A 6,419-nucleotide genomic window follows, 5' to 3' on the forward strand; every position below is an offset into this window, starting at 1 on the left:
TCTTCCTCCTCCGGACCAAGTGTCTCACCAGTCCCGCTTCTCTTCCTCCTGGCACGCGCGCCGCTATCCCCGTGCCTCCTTCCTCCTCCTGGCACGCGCGCCGCCGTCCCCGCGCCTCCTTCCTCCTCCTGGGACCTGTGCCGCCGCCCCCGCACCTCCTTCCTCCTCCTAGCACGCGTGCCACCGCCGCACCTCCTTGCTCCTCCTGCCATACGCGCCATCGCCCTGACCTTCCCTGCCGCACTCTCCTCCCAGGCTCCTGCCGCCGCCCGGCCCACATCTCCACCAGCTCCAGCCACCGCCGCGCCCCATCTCCCCCGGCTCCCACACCGCGCATCTCGTCTTGGTGGGGCTCCATAACTGGACCACCCCAGGCCATTCAACTCCACCACCCCGGTTCGTTCATTGCAGCAACACCCAGGATCTGGCTACCACCATGTCGTTCCCATGGCAACGTTCGATGGAGCACCTCGTCTCTCTCCTGCTGCAGGGAGGCCCAACTGCTACACCGTGGAGGTAAGATCCTTTCCTCTAGATTTCTTTCGACATCCAAAAATGTTATTTGATTTTTCCATGAAAAAATGAGGCACCTAATATGTCTCTTTATTCTGCAAGTGAGCTGTAAAAAATAGAAAATATGGCAAATTAGGTAAAGATTAAACATCCCCCGGAGCCCATTGTCGGCGTCCATGAGCGGGGCTCCCATGGATGGCTGGATCCTGTCGTCGGCATCAATAGCATCCACGAGCGCGAGCACCCCACATCCGGCGTGAGCAGCTCCTGAAACTATTTCCTTAACATCGCTACAATTCCGCACTTATGCTTGAGTCCTACTAGTACTGATGAAATATAGAATTGAGTGGAAATTTTAGTTGATTCCTAAGACCCTGACTAGATTTCCTACACATACAGTTCAGGGTTTAGGATGTTGTAAAACAAATTGTATACTTCAAGATGCTGCTTGCTGCCACCAACGAATTGTGCAAGTTCAAAGAGTGCCGCATGACAAAATCAAAAGGTGTTGTATGGCAAGTTTAGAATTTGGTATCATGAAAAGTGTGATTTTTGGACAATATTTTGTATGATTCATTTGTTCATCTTCATAACTTAGAGATATCAAGTCTACTTTTTTCTATGATGAAGGTACACATGAGCTCCATCTGCAATGGTTATCCCCCTAGTGCTTCAAAGATGCCTATTTTGTTTCCCCCGTGGGGCAGCGAGGATGATAGTGACAACACTTGCAAAATAGTTTTTTGTGTTGCTACGTTGTCAGTCAAAGTGTGGTGAAGATGCAGTCCTGGGTGTGTAGATGATGTGGCGTGTGTCTGGTTGTGTGTGTGCGCATGCTGCTTGGTGGTGTTGTGTGTGCTGGGTACGTCCGACGAGAACGAGTAGGTGGCAAGTGTACTGGTGAGCAACTACTGAACTGATTCTGACATTGCAACATTAATCCGAAACAACCTCTCAACAACTTTGTCGTCTTCTCTGAACCTAGTGGTCTTTGTCGCACAACTGTTTGATAACTTGGTTGTTATCAAACTGTGTCTTTTTGGTACAAAAAGGAACTTCTTTAATCTTCAGTGAACATTGTACATTTTGTACGTATATTTTGCTCGTCTTAATTTGTCTCTATGATTTAGGTTAAGCAAGATAAAAATACAAAAAAGTTCAGTTGCAAACATGCGGCGAGAAATCTATTAAGAGAAAGGACTATCACGGCGACAGATCCTGCGGATTCACCTCTCACCATGGGATAGAGTCTCCTGATGGATCAACTAGATTGTTGCTTACAAGCTTTGCTCCAGGTCATCTCCCTCTTCCGCTATTCTTCCCTTACTTAAATTTACACACACACACACACACACACACTCACACACACACACACACACACACACACACACACACACACATATATATATATATATATATATATATATATATATATATATATATATATTGGTAGCAGTTCTAGTACCTTATATTACAAAAGTTCACTGTCAAAAAGAAATATCACAATATGCTAGGTTTTGCAAAATGTTGATCTGATGAACTTCATAAGTTTGTGAAGGCAGACGGATATGCTAGGTAAGTCTAAGGCAAGTGACTGAAATATTGAAATCTATTGTTCTCTGTAACCTCCCCTACTCCTCAACTCCGATGGCAAGTTCAACATTTGCACTATATTCAGTTCTTGTACTCCCCCCACGCCATCCTCGGCACCCCTCACTCGCGCCATGGCCGCAGCTTCACTCCCGTGTGCCACCCTCGGCTGCCGCACCATGGCCTGCACTCAGCGGCTGCGGGTGGAGCAGCTGGGTTGAGGAACTTTGCCTCGACAGTACCACATCACACTCTGCTGTCGGTCGTGAGAAGAGCTGCGTGCAGGCCACCCCGTGTCCGCCCTCGATCCATATTAGTCATCTCCCTCTCATCCTCTCTCTCTCTGGTCTGTGTTTCTGTGTGCAGGGAGTGGGAGGAGATAGAGCAGGGGAGTGGGAGGCCCTTCCATGGCAAATTTGTTGGCATCTTCCATGGAGATTGCGACCTCTCTTGATTTTTGCTTTAGGATTTCTCCTCTGGATCTGTCCACTGTAGTTCTTGTATAGCGGCGTCCTTTTTTCTAGTGTTCCTCAATGTTGATGCATGTGTTTAATAACCCACTCATACGAATTCTAAAAACAAGCTTCAGTACAAGAAAAATGGTTGTTCAGTTCAATTCTGAATTATAGGTGTGTGTAAACACATCCTCCTTACAGAGTAACTAATTAACTATGATACCATGTTCAGACTTCTACAAATCCCGAAACTATGCAGAGTTAGGATTGTTACTACCTTGTTTCTTACTATTGATTCATTTTTATACTATATTGAGATGGTACATGTAGTTGGACATCTCAATATACTGGTGATTGCTTCTTGCTGCCTCTATTTTTATCATGATTTGGTGTGTGCACTGCAGGAGTGTTTTTGTTCCTAGATCAGTTGCTCAATGACAGAATTGTGTATCGAACAGTACATGTACTACTACTATGAAGGTTCAGAAATAAGAACTCAAAGAAGTATTGACAGCATAGCTACTGTATATTCAAGGAGTCGGGTTTTGCTCCTGCGTCATCTCATCTCCTCCGTTCAGCAAAAGCCTCGAGATAAGTTCACACATATGATTTTGTTCTTTCTATAATTCTTGAGTCCAAACTCCTTCATTTTTTGTTCCTGAGAAATTAAATAAACCTGTAGAAGTTTGGGGTATAAAATTCTGTAAGTTCGAAATCGGGAAACTGGTAAGTGCAGACAAAATTAAAACTGTCAAAGAATTATTGTAGGCAAGTTTAGAAGTTTGGTTTCGTGAGAAAAAAGTATGATTTTCTATCAGTATTTTGTATGGTTCATTTGCCTCAGCTAAAAATAAAAAACTAGACAAAAAATAATTTTGTTTATTGCCGGTAATGCTCTCTCCACCCTACTGTCTGTTTTGGTTGATGAACAAGTACGGCCAAAATATCTTGTATAGGGCAAGTTCTTGTATTAGTGCCAGGCAAGTTCAAAAAATAAACCGCGGCAAGTTCAAAATGAAAATGTGGAAAAAAAATAAAAAGGGAGTTCGGAAGTAGGAATTTGGATGTATCTGCCATTTTTCTTTTTTGTGCTCAGGTTTACATGAAAATACACTTTTAGTTTCAGGAATTGAAGAACTTTTTAGGAAGAAATAGCCTTTTGAGCTACTATTGATGGCTGGCATTTGTGCCCCGAAGGTATTTGTGCTTATTCGTAAAACAGAAAAATTGCATTTCATAATTCACCTATCTAAATCTGATTTTAGCCACTTCTGTTCCTATGTTCTTTCTAGCAAACAAGATGTTGTGTTAATCTATATGAGAGCATCTAAATACAGTAGTAGTTCCATAAAATGTCATTGTGTTACAAAAATGCACAAACTATTGTGTTTTTTGGTACCTCACGGCAGTGTATAGCTGATGCATGTTGTTCTTTGGTACATGTCTTCGGTACGAGTTTGGAAGGCCAGTAAGTTCTACTTCTGGCATAAGCCAACGGAGCATCGGTCAAAGAAGGCCGAGGCGCCTCGTGCCAGCTTCGGGCATTGCCGGAGGCCCTATTTGTTCTTCCACCGCCCCCTGCACTCACCGTTGAGCCTATCCATGCACATCTCTAGTATTGATGAGCTTCAGGCTTGTCGTTGTTCATGCAAATTAATTCTTTGTTAATTGCTATTGCACATTCAGTAAATGTAGCCTTTGTCTTCTCAGTGAAGTTTTATTGTGAAGATTTTTTAATGCACACCGAACCAGATTGTCTGCTGCTACATGCGCACCATATGCGTATTTTTCCATCGAGAAACCTCATCATCTGTAAATGTCTTCTAACTCTAGATTTTGATGATGCAAAGTTGTATCCGTGTACACATTTCTTATTTCTATTGCTCTTGGTTCAAATGACCAATTGCTATAAGTTCCTATGTGTGTTAGATAACAATAGTGTTTGGACGGGTCAAGCTTTGCACTAGTGGAAATTTTTTTGTACCCTTGTGCGAAAGCACTTTATTTTCTGATGATTATTGTTATTGTCATGTGGGTGTGGTTGAACATTTGCAGTGCAGGAAATAGGCCTGTGATTTTTGTGTTGCGGTGGGTGCTATGGATAATATGAAAATGTGCAATCAGTGTGGTGTATATCTCATTCATCTATGAACATGTGCAGCTGTTGTGGTGTATATGTCATTCATGTACATGTATTACATGTGCGGATTTTTTTTTGTCTATGATGATATGATTGTTACTTCTTCAAAGAAGGTATACATGACCGTTTGCTGTGCATGCAAGAATGAAAGAAATGGTTTACATAAAAAACAATTAATCAGTACAAATTAAAAATGATGATCAGTTCAAAATGAAAAAAATGGTTAGTTTGAATTTAAAAATCAGATTGAAGTAAAAGCCATGATTAGATTGAATTCTAAAAAATGAATGATCAGTTCAAATTAAAGAGAATAATCAGTTTGGGTTAAAAAAGTTGGGTGAATGTCCTACTATTTGCTAGCTTTGGTATTGTAAAAGCACAATAAGTTCATAATTAAAAAAAGTTGTAAGTTCAACATGACATCCCAGATGAGGTTGGGAAAAAACTCAAACAAAAAGAAACCCATGGGAAATCAAATGGTAAAAAGTTCAAGTAGTAAACTGAGAGAAGTCCAAAGCACCGTTGCAAAAAAATGTTAAGTTAAAAAAAAGGCACACAAAACTTTTCTTTTTGAAAAAAAAGCCATTCAGTTCAACGACAGCCACCCCAGTTCGGAAGTAGTAAGTACCTCAGTACGAGTTAAAAACGGTGGTTCGTTCGGAATAAAATAAATGGCAGAAATTCAAATTGTAAAAATTCAAGCAAAAAAAAACCCCATGAAAATCTTGCTTAGTAAGTACCTCAGTACAAGTCGTAAAATGAGAGAAGTTCAGAACAACGTTTTCAAAAAAATGTTGAGTTCAAAAAAAAGAAACAAAACAAACACATTTTCTTTTTGAAGAAAATATCATTCAGTTCGATGATACAAACCATACAAGTACATGGGCGACGATAAAGTACACCGTTGAAAACTTACGAAAAAAATATTACCGAAAAAACAGAGCAAAGTCTAGTTAGTGAAAACACGCTTAGTACAAACCCATGCAATCATCAGTACAAGTATCCTTTTTCAGAACCATTCAAAATTACTCTACAAAAAATAGCTCAGTACAAACATACACATATATCAGTACGACTACTCTATTTTTCAGACGAGAAAACAACAGGATCCGTCATGCCGTATTCAAAATTACTTTTAAACGGTTGCGAAGTAGGGAAACGTTCAACATGACTAAGTTTCGCATTTTCGATAGCTATCCAACGGTATATTATTTGCCATATTTCGACAAACTTTTTAAAAAAATCACGTTCAAAATCAAATTTGACCGTATTCAAATTTATTTTTAAACCATAAGAAATTATAAAAACATTTCTATACGAAAAAGTTGCGCATTTTCCATAGCTTTCCAACGCCGTATCATTTGCGTTAATCCGAAAAACCGTTTGCAAAAAATCACGAAAATACACTTCGCCCAGAAATTCATCGTTTTTCAAATTACTTTTAAATCATGTATAATTAGAAAAAACTATATATATATATATATATATATATATATATATATATATATATATATATATATATATGGGGAAGATGCGGATTTTCACCAGCTTTCCAACGCCATCTTATTTACTCAATTCCGACAAACTGATTGAAAATTGAGTCCAAAATACGATTCACGTTTTCGATTTTGAAAAAACGATTTTTTTAAAACTGCTCTTAAACCATAATGATTTTGCAAAAACGTTCAATATACTTAAAATATGGTTGTCAAAAGCTTTCC

This window comes from Triticum dicoccoides, chromosome 1B (genome assembly GCF_002162155.2).
Source record: "Triticum dicoccoides isolate Atlit2015 ecotype Zavitan chromosome 1B, WEW_v2.0, whole genome shotgun sequence".
Classification (NCBI taxonomy): domain Eukaryota; kingdom Viridiplantae; phylum Streptophyta; class Magnoliopsida; order Poales; family Poaceae; genus Triticum; species Triticum dicoccoides.